We start from the raw sequence: 18,711 nt of genomic DNA, 5'->3' as shown, positions 1-18,711 counted from the left end.
TTGCACTGCTTGTCTCGGGTTGGTTCTTCCACCGTGTCTACCACCACGGCTTCCTTGAGCTCTAACGGGGCAATCCCGAGCAATATGCCCCACTTGGCCGCACCGATAACACTGGGGTCCGCTACTCGTCCGACACTCGCCCTCATGAGCTCTATTACAAACTCCACAAACAGGCATACGTCCTCCCATGCGAACACTGGAGGATGCTTGAGATCGGGTTCCAGTTCGCTGAACAAACTTCTGAGGCGAACCCGAGCTGCTTCCTTCACCAGAAAAACTTCGCCTCTTTTGCCCTGAAGGGGAGCCCAAACTCAGATTATTTTCCCGCTCTACAAGGGTGGCCACATCCACTAACTCCTGAAAAGTGGATATCCGAAGGCTGACCACCATACGGCGTATATCAGGGCGTAGCCCTTCCTGAAAACGATCTGCTCGCATCTCCTCAGTGGCAACAAGATGAGGAGCAAATCGCTCAAGTTCTATAAACCTCCGGGCGTATTGTTCCACTGTTGCGCCCCCTTGGACCAGATTGGAGAACTCTCTTGCCTTTTGCTTCCTTACTGATGCAGGAAAGAAGCGGTCATTGAATTCCTTCTTAAAATGCTGCCAGGTCACCGCAGCGAAAGATCCCAGTTCAGATTCCAACATCACCCTCCTAGTATCCCACCAATCAGAAGCGATACCTTGCAAGAGATAGCTGGCGTAGAGTACTTGCTGTGCCTCAATGCACCCACACACCTCAAAAGTCTTCTCCAGATCTTTGATCCATTTTCCAGCCTGAAGTGGATCCTCATTCCCAGTGAAGTGTGGGGTCCTATGCGCCAAGAAGCGCTCATAGGTGCATCCGGCTTGCACCATGCTACTGGACCCTCCTTGATACATCCAAGGCCCTCCCTGATATGGCCAGGGACCTCCTGGTTGTGGCCAATACCCTCCTTGTTGTGGACAAGGCTCTCCTGACGGTGGATAGGGCCCTCCTGATGGTGGACAAGGCCCTCCTGATGGTGGCCAAGGACCCCCTTGTGGTGGCCAAGGTCCTTGTGGTGGCCAAAGCCCTGCCTGTTGAGACCTCGCACTCTGTTGCATAAACTCCGTCATCTGCCGAATTGCTTCCGCTATGGAGTCATCCCTGGAGGTATTATCCTGTGGTTCCTGAGTATTTTTCCTTGGTCTCCCTGGTCTCCCCATAATCCTGTCACAACACTACTCTTGACCCTCCTTTAAGAAAACAAATAAAACCATCATAAAACCAACAAAACAAAAAACAGCGCTACTCAGCAAGAAACAAAAGAAACCAGCATGCAAAAACATAACCAAATAAACAAAACAGCAAACAAGTTCAAACAAATAAAACAAATAAAACAACTATACTTAACATAATTTTCAAAACACAACTTTAAAAACATTCTGGTACTACCTACGGGACATGTGGTTTTACCCAGAGCCAAACCGCTCTGATACCACCTGTGACGCCCCCAAATCCCCACGCCCGAACACGGGGAAATTGAGACGTCCGGATGGTGACAACCCGGGTCACCATCCCATCGACGGGTGCCGAGTGTGTGCAAGGCAACAGATGTGTACAGATAAACACGCAGCGGATAAAGAAAGTCATAACTAAGTACCAGAATTTTTCTTAACGTAATACAAGCTGTTTAAAACATACATAGATAAATATTACAAAACACGACTACAGATTTAAACAAATATAAAGATAGCATCAGCAACCCGGCGGAGCCGCATCCTCGGGCTCAGCCTCCTCCTCTTCGTCCTCTAACTCTGCACCAAAAGCTACGGAACCACGAATGGTACCGCAGGTAAGTAAAACCCAAACACTACCAGATAAAAACACATAAAACTCATACAAGATGCATGAAACATGCCCAATGCACAAAGCCCACAAAAACCCAAGTTTTCCACACACGCCAAAAAAACCCTTTTTGGCCCACAAACACATCCTTTCCGAAAAACACGCCAAAAGTCACATTTGGCCGCCAAAAGTCCATTTGGCCCAATATCTCGCCGGAAGTCCATCCGGCCCAATATCTCGCCATAAGTCCATCTGGCCCACGCCAAAAGTCCCATTTGGCCCCATAAACCATTATCCAATTTTAACCGTATACGCCATGACCTCCCCTAGGGGTCATCCGCACACCCTGGCTCCAGTGTCACACCGTAGAGTACCACCACGCATGTGACACCTAACGAGCGATGCCCAGTTCCGCGCCTCCCGCGCGTGCGTAGCCAAGCATCCTCTAGCCCTCGCCAGCGAAGGGCCACGGAGTCGGTGAGTAGGGCGATGCCCGGTTCCATGCCCGGCACGTTCGTAGCCAAGCATCCCCTAGCCCCGCTCCCGTCATCTCTCTCGACGACTCAGGGGACATCACTCAGTTTATTCCGCTCCCGAGTGACCAGAGGAGCTCCACCGAGATAATAACCCATCCCGGCTTGGGCTCGTGATACACACGCACCCGTAAAACCAGTCACGCCAATACACAGGCTTTTCACACAAATCCACAAACACACGTGCATGCACCATGAAATGCCAAATCAATGCATAATAAAATAACCAACCAACATAAATCAATAAAACAGACAACTCCGTCCTCCATCCATCCGACCCCCGAAACTCCTCGGACTCAGTCCGGAATCAACAACCAGCAACAGTTAAATATTGAATGAGCAATATATATTTAAATCTAAAAGTAGGGTTTGGAAAAATACTTACAGCGCTATATGACAATTTTAGAAAACAAGCGGCGTTGCAAACGGCGGAAAAACAGCAACGTCACAGTGAAAATTCACTGTGGCCGTGGGTCTGAAAAACCCACTTTTGAACGGGGACAAACTAGGACACGGGATTGATAGGGAATGGTCTAGAGGTGGTTGTGAAGCTATTGGAAGTGACGGACGGCCGTGGGTGGCGGCGGAATGGCCGGAAATGGCCGAAAATGGCAAATCGGAAAACAAGCTCGTGGGAGCTGCTCCGGTGGTCGTTGGAGGCCGGAAATGGGTGGGTTAGGACGGCAAGAGGCCGGTGATGAAGTGGTGAAGAAATGGTGGCCGGAGGTGGAGCGACGGCGGCGGATCGGAGTGAAATCCGTGCGCCCTTTGGAAGCTTTTTCCGGCCAAATGGCCGGCCGGTTGGGGGTGGGTTTTGAAGGGGTGGTGCACCGGAGGGAGAGGAAGAGAATGGGACCGGTGGGAGGCCGAACGGTGGCCGGACGGCGGCGGTAGGGGCTGGGGAAGGTGACGCCGGCGTGAGGGAGAGGGAGGAGAGAGAGAGAGCACGGGGGGGGGTCCGAATCGGGGAGAGAGAAGAGAGAAAAAGAAAAGGAAAAAAAAAGAAAAAAAAAGAAAAAAGAAGGAAAAAGGAAAAGAAGGGAAAAAGAAAAAGGAAAAAGAGAAAAAAAAAGGAAAAAGATGTGAAAAGAGATGAGGTCCAGTCCTCACTCCGGGAAAACGAAACAAACCGCCAAAAGATTAAAAACCACAAAACAACTAAATAAAACACAACATCAAATAAACTAAATTAAATTAAAACCCAATTTTTAAAACGCAATTAAATTAAAATAAAAATAATTATTTCAGCGAAAATACACTTAAAAGCGGGTCATCACAAGTAGAACAAGAACTACGTCCTAACAGAGCTCGAAGGCAGTTTCCAAAAACTAGAAGATCAATATTGTACAGTTTACCTCATTTTTTTTCAAAATCATTTCAATTCATCTCATCTCATCTAATTATTACAATTTTATCAAACTTTCAAACAAAATTCAACCATTTCAAACTCAACACAAAAATAATATTAAAAAAATTATATTCTGATAATATTTTATTATAACTTTTATCTTATTTCATCTTAACTCACTATTCAAACCAGGCATTACTTCAAAGTCCTTATTAAAGTTTTTTTTTTTTTTTTTGGTTTCCTATTATATATATAATGTCCAAGTCTTTTCTATTATGAAAAATTCTACTTATCAACATTCCCTACACTACATAACAATATATGATTTAGCATTTTTATCATTTTATTTAAACACACATATATTTATGTGTAAATTTATATGTTTAAATATAATGATAAAAATGATAAATCACATCTTGGTATGTGGTTTATGGATGCTAAGTGTGATGGCCCGCTTTCGCGTGTATTTTCACTGAAGGGTTGTTTTTATTTTAATTAATATATTAGTTTATTTATTTTAATTTATTGCGTTTTAAAATTGGTTTTTAATTTATTTGATATTGTGTTTTATTTATTTTAGTCGTTTTGCGGTTTTTAATCTCTTTCTCGGCGGTTTTGTTTTGTTTTCCCAGAGTGAGGATTGGACCTCATCTCTTTCCTACATCTCTTTTTCCCTTTTTCCTTTTTCCTTTTCTTCTTTCTTTTTCTTTTTTTCTTTTTTTCTTTCTTTTCTTTTTCTTCTTCCTTCCTCTCCCGTGCGTTCCGTCTCTCTCTCTCTCTCTCTCTCTCTCTCTCTCTCTCTCTCTCTCTCTCTCTCTCTCTCTCTCTCTCTCTCTCTCTCTCTCTCTCTCTCTCTCTCTCTCTCTCTCTCTCTCCCACGCCGTAACCGGCTCAACCCCTTGACCCACCGCCTTCCGGCCGCCGTGCAGCACACCGCCCCCACCGGTCGAAACCCCTCCCTCCGGCGCACCTCCCCACCAAATCCCAACCCCAACCGGCCAGCCGTTTGGCCGGAAAACGCCCTTGAAGCCCCCTACGGTTTTTGCCCCGATCCGCCACTGTCGCTCCACCTCCGGCCACCACTTCTTCACCACTTCATCACCGGTCCCTTGCCGTCCTAACCCACCTATTTTCAGCCCCTAATAACCACCGGAACAACTCCCACGAGCTAACTTTCCATTTTGGGAAATCCGGCCATCAACCACCATTTCCGCCGCCACCCACGGCCAACCACCACTTCCAATAGCTTCATAATCATCCCTAGACCATTCCCTATCAATCCCAAGCCCTGGTTTGTCCCCGTTCAAAAGTGAGTATTTTACAACCCACGGCCACAGTGAATTTTCACTGTTACGTTGCTTTTTCTCCGCCGTTTGCAACGTCGCAAGCTTTCTAAAAATACCATATAACGCTGTAAGTATTTTTCAAACCCTATTTTCAGATTTAAATATATATTGCTCATTCAATAATTTTATTGCTGCTGGTTGGTTGATTCCGGACTGAGTCCGAGGAGTTCGGGGGTCGGATGGATGGAGGACGGAGTTGCTTGTTTTATTGATATATGTTGGTTGATTATTTTTGTGCATTGATATAGCATTTACATGGTGCATGCACGTGTGTTTTTGTTTAATTGAGAAAAGCCTGTTTATTGGCGTAAGTGGACTTACGGGTGAGTGTGTATCACGACCCCAAGCCGGGATGGGGTATTATCTCGGTGGAGCTCCTCTGGTCACTCGGGAGCGGAATAAACTGAGTGATGTCCCCTGGGTTGTCGCTGGGCGACGACGGGAGCGGGGGCTAGGGGATTCTTGGCTACGAACGCGCCGGGCGCAGAACCGGGCATCGCTCTACGCACCGACTCCATGGCCCTTCGCTGGCGAGGGCTAGAGGATGCTTGGCTACGAACGTGCGGGGCGCGAAACTGGGCATCGCTCGTTAGGTGTCACATGCCTGGTGGTACTCTGCGGTATGGCACTAGAGCCAGGGTGTGCGGATGACCCCTAGGGGAGGTCATGGTGCATACGGATAAAATGGATAATGGTTTGAGATGGATAAAGGCCAAATGTGACTTTTGGCGTGATATTTGGAAAGGGTTTGTTTTGGGCCAAATAGGATTTTTTGGCGTGCGTGGAAAAATATGTTTTTATGGGTTTGCGCATTGGCATCACTTCATGCATATTGTTTGAGTTCTATATGCTTTTATTTGGTGGTGTTTGGATTTTACTTACCTGCGGTACCATTTTTGGTTCCATAGATTTTGGTGCAGGAATCGAGGAGGAGGAGGCTAAGCCCGAGGATGCGGCTCTGCCGGAATTTTGAATCGAAGTTATGTTTTATAATGTGGTTTAAAACTATATTCGTGTTTTGTAATATTTAATTATGTATGTTTTAAACAGCTTGTATTATATTAAGAAAATTCTGATACTTAGTTATATGACTTTCGTTATCCGCTGCGTATTTCTTCGTGCACATATGTTGCTTTTGCACACACTTGGTACTCGTCGATAGGGTGGTGACCCGGGTTGTCACCATCCGGACGTCTCGATTTCCCCGTGTCCATGCGTGGGGATTTGGGGGCGTCATAGGTGGTATCAGAGCGGTTTGGCTCTGGGTAAAATCACATGTCCCGTAGGTAGTACCAGAATGCTTTTAAAGTTGTGTTTTAAAATTATGTTAAGTATAGTTATTTAATTTTTTTTATTTGCTTTATTTGTTTGAAGCTTGTTTGTTTGTTTTATTTATTTAGTTATGTTTTTGCAAGTTGGTTTCTTTTGTTTTTTGTGATGTGGTGTTGGTCTGTGGTTCCGTTTTTGTTTGTTGTTGGTTTTATTTGTTTTTGTTTTCTGAAAGGGGGTCAAAGGTTGTGGTGACAGGAAAAAATGGAGAGACCAAGGAAATCTACTCAGGAGCCACGGGACAATACCTCAAGAGATGACTCCATAGCCGAGGCAATACGGCAGATGACGGAGTTCATGCAGTAGAATATTAGGCCACAACAGACAGGGTCTTGGCCACAACAAGGAGGACCTTGGCCATCACAAGGGGGTCCCTGGCCACAACAAAGAGGGCCTTGTCCATAGCAAAGAGGGTTTTGGCCACAACCAGGAGGTCCTTGGCCACATCAAGGAGGGCCTTGGATGTACCCAGGAGGGTCCAGTAGCATGGTGTAAGCCGGATGCACCTATGAGCGCTTCCTGGCGCATAGAACCCCACACTTCACCGGAGAAGAGGATCTACTTCAAGCTGAAAAATGGATCAAAGACCTGGAAAGAACATTTGAGGTGTGTGGATGCACCGAGGCGCAACAGGTACTCTACGCCAGCTATCTGTTGCAAGGTACCGCGTCTGATTGGTGAGATACCAAGAGGGTGATGTTGGAATCAGAATTGGGATCTTTCGCTGCTGTGACCTGGCAGCGCTTCAAGAAAGAATTTAACGACTGCTTCTTTCCCGCATCGGTAAGGAAGTAGAAGGCAAGAGAGTTCTCAAATTTGGTCCAAGGGGGCTCGACAGTGGAACAGTACGCCTGGAGATTCAAGAACTTGGGCAATTTGCTCCCCACCTTATCACCACAGAGGAGATGCGAGCTGATCATTTTCAGGAGGGACTACGCCCTGATATACACCGTATGGTGGTCAGCCATCGGATATCCACCTTTCAGGAATTAGTGGATGTGGCCACCCTTGTGGAGCGAGAAAATAATCTGAGTATGGGCTCCCCTCCAGGACATAAGAGGCGGAGTTTTTCTGGTGAAGGAAGCAGCTCGGGTTCGCCTCAGAAATTTGTTCAGCGGACCGGAACTCGACCTCAAACGTCCTCAGGTGTTCGTATGGGAGGACGGGTGCCAATTTGTGGAGCATGTAATAGAGCTCATGAGGGCGAGTGTCGGCTGAGTAGTGGACCCCAGTGTTACCGGTGCGGCCAAATGGGACATATTGCTCGGGAGTGCCCCGTCAGAGTTCAAGGAAGACGTGGAGGTAGACACGGTGGAAGAACCAACCCAAGGCAAGCAGTGCAAGCCCGGGTTTATGCTGTCACACCCGGAGAGGTGGATGATGAGGCGCCAGCGACCCATGATGCTGGAGTAATTACAAGTATGGATTAATTTAATTTTAAGTTGGATTTAATTTTTGGTATTTTTGGTTTCTCCTTTGCTTTTTTGGATTTCATGGGTTAATGTGTTGGTTCAGGAAGAGTCCGTTTGTATGAGTTTTATGCTTGCATTTTGTTTGATTCCGGTGCGTCACAGTCGTTTGTATCTTCCTCTTTTGCTCGGGTGTGTAATTTGGTCACGGAACCGTTGCCGAAGTCTATGGTAGTGGCTCTACCCAATGGTGAAATGGGGTGGTGTTCCAAGGTTGCTTTGGGATGCCCGTTAAATTTTGAGGGAAGGTTCTTGGATGCTGATTTGGTGGTGTTTAAGCTGTTGGGTTTTGATATCATCCTCGGGATGGATTGGCTATACCGATATTCTGTGAGTATTAATTGCAGAAGTCGGATAATTAGCTTTCAGCTTCCAGATGGTGATTGTCTGGAATTTGCGGGGAGTAAATTGAAAGAAAAGCCGATAATTATATCGGTAATTCAAGCAAGAAGAGAGATTGCATGGGGAGCGGATGCATCCTTGGTTCAGATGGTGTCCACACCGTCTGAGGAGAAGTCTTTGGCAGACATTCCAGTTGTGGAAGAATTCCCCGATGTGTTTGTGGATGACTTGCCCAGACTACCCCCTGTGCGGGAAATGGAATTTGTTATAGACTTGGAACCTGGAGCGGCTCCTATGCATAAAGCTCCTTATCGCATGGCACCGGCTGAATTAAAAGAGTTGAAGACTCAGTTGCAAGAGCTGGTAGAGAAGGGATTTATTCAGCCTAGTACTTCACCGTGGGGTGCACCAGTTTTGTTTGTTAAAAAGAAAGATGGAACCCTCCGTATGTGCATAGATTATCGGGAATTGAATAAGGTGACCATAAAAAATAAATACCCTCTCCTGCGGATAGATGATTTATTTGATCAGCTTCAAGGAGCAACCGTGTTCTCTAAAATTGATCTGAGGTTGGGATACTACCAGCTGAGGATCAGAGACAAGGATGTGCCTAAAACTGCTTTCAGGTCGAGGTATGGGCATTATGAATTTAAGGTGATGCCATTTGGGTTAGCTAATGCCCCTGCTGCTTTCATGGATTTAATGAATCGAGTATTTCGACATTATCTGGATTCCTTTGTGGTAGTATTCATCGATGATATTTTGATTTATTCCCGAGATATTGAAGAGCATGTGTATCATCTTCGTCTGGTACTTGGGAAATTGAGAGAACACCAGTTGTACGCCAAACTCAGCAAATGTGAATTCTGGTTGGAAGAAGTTAGATTTCTTGGGCATGTAATTTCCCGAGACGGAGTGGCTGTTGATCCTAATAAGGTAGAAGCCATTTTGTCTTGGCAGCGCTCGACTACAATGCGCGAGATCCAGAGTTTCTTGGGGCTCGCCGGATACTACCGAAGATTTGTGGATTATAGCATGGATAAAGATGGGATACTTCGGTTTCGAGATCGCAGAGTGGTCCCTAAAGATTCAGAATTCAAAGAGCGAATCATGGCAGAAGCTCATGCGGCCCCTTATTCAGTTCATCCCGGCAGTACAAAGATGTATCGGGACTTGAAGAAAAATTACTGGTGGGATGGAATGAAGAAGGATATTGCCTTATATGTTGAGAAATGCCACACATGTTGTCAAGTGAAGGCTGAGCATCAAAGACCTGCAGGTATGCTCCAACCCCTCCCTATTCCTGAGTGGAAATGGGATGACATCACGATGGACTTTGTAGTAGGTTTGCCGAGAATGCCTAGTGGGAAAAATTCTGTTTGGGTGATTGTTGACCGGTTAACGAAGAGTGCTCATTTCTTGCCTGTTAATAACACCGATTCCTTGGGTAAGTTGACCCGCTTGTATGTCAAGGAGATAGTGCGGCTGCACGGCATACCAAAGAGTATAGTGTCGGATCGAGACCCGAGGTTCACGTCGCAGTTCTGGAAGAGTTTGCAGGCAGCTTTGGGTACTAAGTTGAAGTTCAGTACTGCATATCACCCGCAGACAGATGGCCAATCAGAGTGCACGATTTAGACCCTTGAAGACATGTTGCGAGCATGTGTCATGGAATTTCAAGGGAGTTGGGAAAACCATTTGCCGCTCATCGAGTTTGCATATAATAATGGCTTCCATACGACCATTCAAATGGCTCCATATGAAGCTCTTTATGGGAGAAAGTGCAGGTCGTCCTTGTGTTGGGATGAAGTCGGGGAGAGTAGGATAATTGGACCCGAAATAATTCAGGAGATGCAAAGCCAAGTCCGGATCATCAGAGATAAAATGGCGGCAGCTCAGAGTCACCAGAAAAGTTACGCTGATACTAGGAGGAGAGAGTTATCTTTTGAAGTTGGTGATTGGGTTTACCTTAAAGTCTCTCCCATGAGAGGTGTTAAGCGTTTTGGTAAGAAGAGGAAGTTGGATCCGAGGTATGTCGGCCCTTTTCAGATTCTGGAGAAGGTAGGCTCCATCGCCTATAGAGTTGCTTTGCCAGCATATTTTGGGGATATTCATGATGTCTTCCACGTATCATCCCTGAAGAAGAGCTTTGGACAGCAAGAGCCACGCTTCGTCGACCCAGAGGATATTCAGTTGCAACCGGATCTCACTTATGAGGTTATTCCGTCGCAGATCATGGATTGGAAGGAGCAACAGTTGAGGTCCAAGACGATACCTCTGGTTAGGGTGGCTTAGGGAGATCCGTTAGCTCAAAACTTCTCTTGGGAGCGAGTAGCGGACATGAGGGAGCAGTACCCGTACTTATTTGAATAATGAAGGTATGTATCTTAATCTTGGTCACAGCTAGTTTATGTGTTTTTATGTGGCTTGTTTTAAGTTGGTGGTTGATCTTGCAAATTTCGAGGACGGAATTTGTTTTTAAGGGGGGAGGATGTGATGACCCGCTTTCGCGTGTATTTTCACTGAAGGGTTGTTTTTATTTTAATTAATATATTAGTTTATTTATTTTAATTTATTGCGTTTTAAAATTGGTTTTTAATTTATTTGATGTTGTGTTTTATTTATTTTAGTCGTTTTGCAGTTTTTAATCTCTTTCTCGGCAGTTTTGTTTTGTTTTCCCGGAGTGAGGATTGGACCTCATCTCTTTCCTACATCTCTTTTTCCCTTTTTCCTTTTTCCTTTTTTTCTCTTTTCTTTTTCTTCTTTCTTTTTCTTTTTCTCTTTTTTCTTTCTTTTCTTTTTCTTCTTCCTTCCTCTCCCGTGCGTTCCATCTCTCTCTCTCTCTCTCTCTCTCTCTCTCTCTCTCTCTCTCTCTCTCTCTCTCTCTCTCTCTCTCTCTCTCTCTCTCTCTCTCTCTCTCTCTCTCTCTCTCTCTCTCTCCTCTCCCACGCCGTAACCGGCTCAACCCCTCGACCCACCGCCTTTCGGCCGCCGTATAGCACACCGCCCCCACCGGTCGAAGCCCCTCCCTCCGGCGCACCTCCCCACCAAATCTCAGCCCCATCCGGCCAGCCGTTTGGCCGGAAAACGCCCTTGAAGCCCCCACGGTTTTTGCACCGATCCGCCGCCGTAGCTCCACCTCCGGCCACCACTTCTTCACCACTTCATCACCGGTCCCTTACCGTCCTAACCCACCCATTTTTGGCCCCTAATAACCACCGGAAAAGCTCCCACGAGCTAGCTTTCCATTTTGGAAAATCCGGCCATCAACCACCATTTCCGCCGCCACCCACGGCCAACCACCATTTCCAATAGCTTCATAATCATCCCTAGACCATTCCCTATCAATCCCAAGCCCTGGTTTGTCCCCGTTCAAAAGTGGGTATTTTACAACCCACAGCCACAGTGAGTTTTCACTGTTACGTTACTTTTTCTCCGCCGTTTGCAATGCCGCAAGCTTTCTAAAAATACCATATAGCTGTAAGTATTTTCCAAACCCTATTTTCAGATCTAAATATATATTGCTCATTCAATAATTTTATTGCTGCTGGTTGGTTGATTCTGGACTGAGTCTGAGGAGTTTGGGGGTCGGATGGATGGAGGACGGAGTTTCTTGTTTTATTGATATATGTTGGTTGATTATTTTTGTGCATTGATATAGCATTTACATGGTGCATGCATGTGTGTTTTTGTTTAATTGAGAAAAGCCTGTTTACGACCCCAAGCTGGGATGGGGTATTATCTCGGTGGAGCTCCTCTGGTCACTCGGGAGCGGAATAAACTGAGTGATGTCCCCTGGGTTGTTGCTGGGCGACGACGGGAGCGGGGCCTAGGGGATGCTTGGCTACGAACACGCCGGGTGCGGAACCGGGCATCGCTCTACGCACCGACTCCGTGGCCCTTCGCTGGCGAGGGCTAGAGGATGCTTGGCTACGAACGCGCGGGGCGCGGAACTGGGCATCGCTCGTTAGGTGTCACATGCGTGGTGGTACTCTGCGGTGTGGCACTAGAGCCAGGGTGTGCGGATGACCCCTAGGGAAGGTCATGGTGCATATGGATAAAATGGATAATGGTTTGAGATGGATAAAGGCCAAATGTGACTTTTGGTGTGATATTTGGAAAGGGTTTGTTTTGGGCCAAATGGAATTTTTTGGCGTGCGTGGAAAAATATGTTTTTATGGGTTTGTGCATTGGCATCACTTCATGCATATTGTTTGAGTTCTATATGCTTGTATTTGGTGGTGTTTGGATTTTACTTACTTGCAGTACCATTTTTGGTTCCGTAAATTTTGGTGCAGGAATCGAGGAGGAGGAGGCTGAGCCCGAGGATGCGGCTCCGCTGGAGTTTTGAATCGAAGTTATGCTTTATAATGTGGTTTAAAACTATATTCGTGTTTTGTAATATTTAATTATGTATGTTTTAAATAGCTTGTATTATATTAAGAAAATTCTGGTACTTAGTTATATGACTTTCGTTATCCGCTGCGTATTTCTTCGTGCACATATGTTGCTTTTGCACACACTTGGCACTCGTCGATAGGGTGGTGACCCGGGTTGTCACCATCCGGACGTCTTGATTTCCCCATGTCGGTGCGTGGGGATTTGAGGGCGTCACACTAATAATAGCATTTCTCTTCTATTATATACCCAAGTTTATAAAGATATAAGTGGCTTAAGATGAGACACTAGATTTATTTTATAATAAAAATAATTTTAAAATTTAACGTACAATTAACAACCTCAAGACACATTATTTTACAAAGCATATATATGGAACGGTGCTGGACATGAATGGAGTCATCTTTCCCTATGTCCCATACGAAACAATCGAAAAAAGAGAGAAAAAAAGTTCATCAGAAGCTCCTCAGTTGGAACATCCTGCAAACATGAAGTAAATACCAATCAATTACGTAAAAAATGCAATTAAAACATGAACTTTTACTCATCAAGATGAAGAACCATACCTCTGGATTCTCCTGCAGTTTCAAGGTTTGTTGATCGACATACTTGCTCTTATCTGGAACCACAAGCCATGGATCAAGTGGGCATGGCTCTTCTCCCGGCTACAAATAACCCCCATAACTCGCATCAAATAAGCTCAAAACCACACAAATGTGAGAAATTGTAAAAAGTGGTGTGAAATAACCCTGAGGGATAAGATCGCAAGAGCGAGGGACAATTGCACCACCCAGGCCGACAAGGAACTTGCTTTGAATTTCTACAGTTCTTGCATATGAGAGTCACATATGTCGCCTTTGCCTTAGTCCTAGATGCAGCTATAGCGATCCCAGCTATTTTAACAAGTTTCGATATATATTGAGCCTGTCACCCACAACAAAAACCTCAAATTAACCAAAAAAATATAACTTAATTTTAATAAAAATTAAGGAAACCGTAAAATAAGAAAAACCAAAATAAACCCTAAAGCCCCATTGGGTATGATATATAAAAGAAGATATAAAAAACAAGAACTTTAACTTCCACATCTCATTTAGGAAAGAAATCCTCCAATCAAAGGCCATTAGGTCCGTTTATTTATTTTGTTTCAATTGAATCCCTCAATTTAGGAATCAACCAAACAAAAATTAGAATACAAAAACCCACACTCACCCCAAGAAACCTCATTGAGACTGGATCCTCCTTTGATGTAAGCAAGACCTGAACGCCCCCGGTCACCGGATCTTCCATTTCTCCAGTCTCTCCAGCCACTTTCGACCGCAAGCTTCCCAAAACTTTCACCGCCGCTACGCCACAAGTGAGCCTGGTCGCTGTAGTACACTACCCCCTCGTCCCACCCTGACATCTCTCACACTCTCTCTCTCTCTCTCTGCGTTTCTGCAAAAGAAGAAATGGGGAGAGTCGACTGACGAGTGATGTCCTGCTAGGGGAGGAGGAGGAGGGCATAAGTGGGTTTTTCCACTCATTTGGCGGGAAAGGTTGGATGACTTGGCTTTGGTCATGTGTGAGAGCACATACGTTCAATGTAAACTTCAAATCAAACTCAATACTATATTGGTAGTAGGGCATATTTTGGAAGAGTAATGCTAAATAGAAATGTGTAGTCACTGAAGTGTGTAACGTTCTACACTTTTTTTTTTTTTTTTGTTATAGTTTTAAAACTTATAATTTATAACTTAAATATTAAGTTTAACGGTTAAAAATCTATTTACTATTTGGTAACATATATTTAGAACATTTTCAAACATGTTAAATTGATTTAAAAACAAATTAAAAAAAATATTTTATGAGGTATAAATGACATAAATATAATTTAATTTTTTTAAAATTATAACCATATTCTTAAAAGTTTAAAATTTGTAAATATCTTAAAGTTGTATTTATATTTTTTTTAAATCTTTTTAAAATTAGAAATACATTCATATTATCATTATCATTATTATAGTCATTATCATGTATCACAACCAATTAGACGAAAATTATAATTGAGGTAAATGGAAGTAAGATGCTAGATTTATTTTATAATAAAAATAATTTTAAATTCTAATGTAATTCATTTTATATATAAATCAAGCATTTTTTTTTTAAAAGATAGCCCTAGTTTAAAAATCATATAGGATAGCGTTGGACATGAATGAAGTCGTGTCTCCCTAAACCCCAATTGTTAAAAGTAAACAAAAAAAAAAAACCAAGAAAAAAATTGCTTCACCTAAAGAAAATCTTCAGTAATGATACATAATAAAAAGAACATACCTGAGAAATATGGCCAAGAGCTTAATGGCCTAATGACACATAATTTGATTATCCAAAATCTGGGTTCAAAACCTCCGCCCTATTTGTATAAAAATAAATAAATAAATAAGGAGAACTTACTAACTAACTCATAAATGCAAAACATATATTAAAATTTAAAAAGAAAAAAATAAACAGAAACATATATAAAAACATACATAAAAACATAAATCTTTATACATATACAAAAATATAAATAAATATATATTTATATTTTACAAATTATGTACATATAAATATATATTACAATTTGTTAGACTTGTTCACAAAGTATGTACTAGTAAATTTAAAAAGTATATAGTTTAAAAACTATAACTTACATAAAATACGCACTAGCAAATTTAAGAATTATATAATTTAAAAACAATTACACTACAACTTACACAAAATATGCACTAGCAAATTTAAAAACTACGATTTTTAAATTATGATCATATTTACAATTTAGATCAAAAATTATATTTTTGATCACTTTTGATGTGAGGACCCAGATTTATTTAGATGGGTGCTTATTTAGTGGGCTCTTTATGTTTGTTGTGAGGTTAATTTTTGGTGTGAAATGAGTGTAGTTTTCCGGCCCAGCCCTTGTGTTTAAGGCCCAACCCTTTCCCCACAAAAAAGGGCACCATTTTAGCTCTTTTAAGTGGGAAACCCTAAGGGTTGTCATCTTTTTCTCCCCTCCCTCTGTTGTGTCGCAATCATTTCTCTCTTCTCTCATTTTCGGTATTCTTCTTCTCCTATTCTCCATTGTCGTCACCCATGTAATGCTCCCCATCGTTCCAGTTGCCACCCAGTTGTCACCTTGTGCGACGAGCAGCACCAGTTCTTCATTTGCCACCATCTTCTTTTCTCCCCACCCCGAGCTTCCATGGTTGCTCTCTTCGTGTCTCTCGATGTCATTTTGTTCCTCTATAAATCATCTCCTTATCGCCGCTACATCAGTCGCAGCCTAGCTTAAGCCCGTCACTCATGGCATTACTCGAAGCCCCTACCTCTCTATCCAAAAGTCTCACCGCCATCGAGACTAAGCCCATTTCCACCCTTTGAGAAACCCATCAATAAGCCTCTCATCCCCTCAATCTCATCCTCAGCCCCGGATCTCCCTTTTCCCCCCTTGATTTTCCATCTTGTGCGACTTAGGGAATTTTTTTGCCTAGGTTTCCACCATGCCCCACATCTCTATCAACCACCCACTAGCACCCCAGATTTGGTATTCCCTTTGTGAAAACCCCACCAAAAGCCTTGTCTCGCCCAAATCCGCCGCTACCACCTTATAACGCTGCTGCATCGCCACATTGGGCGTCACCTTGGTGAGCCAATATGCTCGTGTTGGTTAAATTAATTTATGTTTGCATTTTATTAATTTGCTAACATTTTGATGTCTTCTACGTAGCGACGGGCGCTTGTCTAATCATGGGACCCATACACCGAAGCCTGTTCGATCTTCTAGAATTGCCTGTCCACATTGTAAGTAACTCTCTAATGCGACCCTTGAGACTATGACATGATTTATTCACTAATACTGTTTGAAGTCTAGTTGTGAGAAGGGTCTTGGACCCAACAAAGTGTTGGGATTGGAATTGTAGTAGTTGTTTGGGAATTGGGTTAGGGGCCAGATTGGAGGATGGGATTACACGTGTAGTTGGTTAGTGAAACTGTGCTCTTGTGTTTGATGTGCTATTGTTTGATGTGTGTGTTATGCCATGTTATCCAATATACTGTCTGTCATGCATATGCATATTTACCATTATTATTATGTGCCTTGATTATGTTATTGTGTTGTGTTATACCATGTTGTGTGAGATTGTGAAACTGGGCTTCTGTGTACTGGTGATAACATGTGGGTGCGTGTGTATCACAATCACAAGTTGAGATTGGACATTATTTCGATGAAACTCCTCTGGTCACTCGGGAGTGTACAAAACTGAGTGACTTACTTTGGGTTATCGTAGCATCGGACGAGATAGGAACATTTTCGTGTCGACTCCGTAGCCCTTTTGTTGATAGGGGGCTAAAGGATGCCGACTCCGTGTCCCCTGGAGTATTCGATTAGGTTGTAGACTTTAAATTTCTAATACTTAGCTTTGACTACCTTTTATTTTCCGTTGCGATAATTTGTATTGCACGCATATTGCATGCTTACATGCACTTACACTCTATGTTAGGGTGTGTGACACAAGCGGCCATCACCCCAGTGTTGCGACTCTTAACAAATCACATGTGGCGTCGAGGGTGCCACATTTGGACCTAGAAATAATTTTTAAAACTAATGGAATGTAGTCTATATTTGAAGTAGACATGAGGCGGGCCGGATTGGGAATCCTTGAGTCTTGGTGGATGCTTCAATATAAAGAGCTTTCAAAGGGGACTCCAATTGAGATCTCTTGGATTCCTTGATCTTAGTGATTGCTCAAGCCTTCAAAACTTTCATGAAATCGAATGTGAAATGAATCGTTTAGGCCAAGTCTACTTAACGGGTACTGCAATAGAAGAATTGCCTTCATCCACTGGCTACCTCACTGGGCTTATAAATTTACACCTAAGCCACTCTGTAAACCTTAAGCGTATACCAAGTAGCATTCATCAGTTGAGATCTCTATAGTTGATTGATATCGACGATTGTCCAAATATTATAAGTTTTGGGATGGAGGAGGAGGATGTGCATAATGGTTAACCCAGTACGCCCTATGTATTGTCTACAAGCTGGGAAAATGAAGCTTCATTGGATGCAGAATTATTCCCATTGCAGCCTCCAACAAGCTCAACCACTTCTCTTAAGAGCACTCACAATAGATTTTTTAAAATACAAATTTCTGTAAAATATAAAGAAAGATGGCCAAAAATCTATTCCATTGGATCATCTATTCTATTTATATTTTACATTCAATTACAGTAAATCCTCTACATGTAGAGATTACCGTTCATTCGTCTAAACATTTTTAAAATTATTTCTCTCTAATTGATATTGTTACTAATAAAGGTAAGTATTTTTTGAGAATATTTTCAAGAAGTATCGAGAATGGATATTCTTTTAATATACTCTGGATATTCTTTTAATATACTTTGACAATATTTTTATTATATAATCTTTTCCTTTTATTTTTTGAATTAATTTATATTTTGGTTTAGTTTATAAATTTGGATTAGTTTAAAATAAAACATAATTATATGACATTGCATATGGGGAGATATTGCAAGTATCAAAAGATATGAGGATATTATTGGTAATTAAAGAAAATATTTGAAATGAATAAAAAAGATTAAAAAGTATAATATTTAAATTATATGAAGAAAAAATAGATAAACTGATGTATGGTATATTGTAAAAGTCAGTATGTAAAATAGAAAAATTGAGTTTTGGTGATGTATTTTAAACGATAGGATACATAAACCATAAGATGCACTGTAGGTTGACTTATTGTTATTGTTATCTTATGTATGATTTTGAATTTTTATATGATCATGCCTTGATTTCAGAGTGGCCCACCTTTTAAGCATTAATGTTGCTCGTGGAAACCCATTAGTGTCTCTTCTTTGATTCTTGTTTTGCAGTCTGATAGATTGTCAAATGCTGTTGCTCGTGGTCCTCTTCACTGGATTCAAGCATATTTTAAGCATTACTTTTGGCTAGTTGTATTCTGGATGTGTTTTTCCATATTTATTTTGTCATTTTGTTTGTTAATCAAGTGGGTGCTTGTAACTTTTATAGCAGTACATCATTTTTATGGTTGGTTTGGATCTTGATAATTGTTGTAAAAATGGCAAAATGTGATCAATTTATAGT

The 18,711-nt window shown here is 42.6% G+C and overlaps 1 long non-coding RNA gene across 1 annotated transcript; it reads right to left on the bottom strand.

Moving 5' to 3' along the window:
• Positions 1–12,845: 12,845 nt before the first annotated feature.
• LOC122277499 lies at positions 12,846–14,110 on the bottom strand. The gene is made up of 3 exons (XR_006229021.1): positions 13,788–14,110; positions 13,142–13,499; positions 12,846–13,055 (listed from the first exon to the last, which is right to left on the bottom strand). It is a non-coding gene; the product is annotated as an uncharacterized LOC122277499 (long non-coding RNA).
• Between the last annotated feature and the right edge of the window lie 4,601 nt (positions 14,111–18,711).

Source organism: Carya illinoinensis, chromosome 9 (assembly GCF_018687715.1).
Source record: "Carya illinoinensis cultivar Pawnee chromosome 9, C.illinoinensisPawnee_v1, whole genome shotgun sequence".
NCBI classification, from domain to species: domain Eukaryota; kingdom Viridiplantae; phylum Streptophyta; class Magnoliopsida; order Fagales; family Juglandaceae; genus Carya; species Carya illinoinensis.
This window is presented reverse-complemented; position numbering and strand designations above follow the sequence as displayed.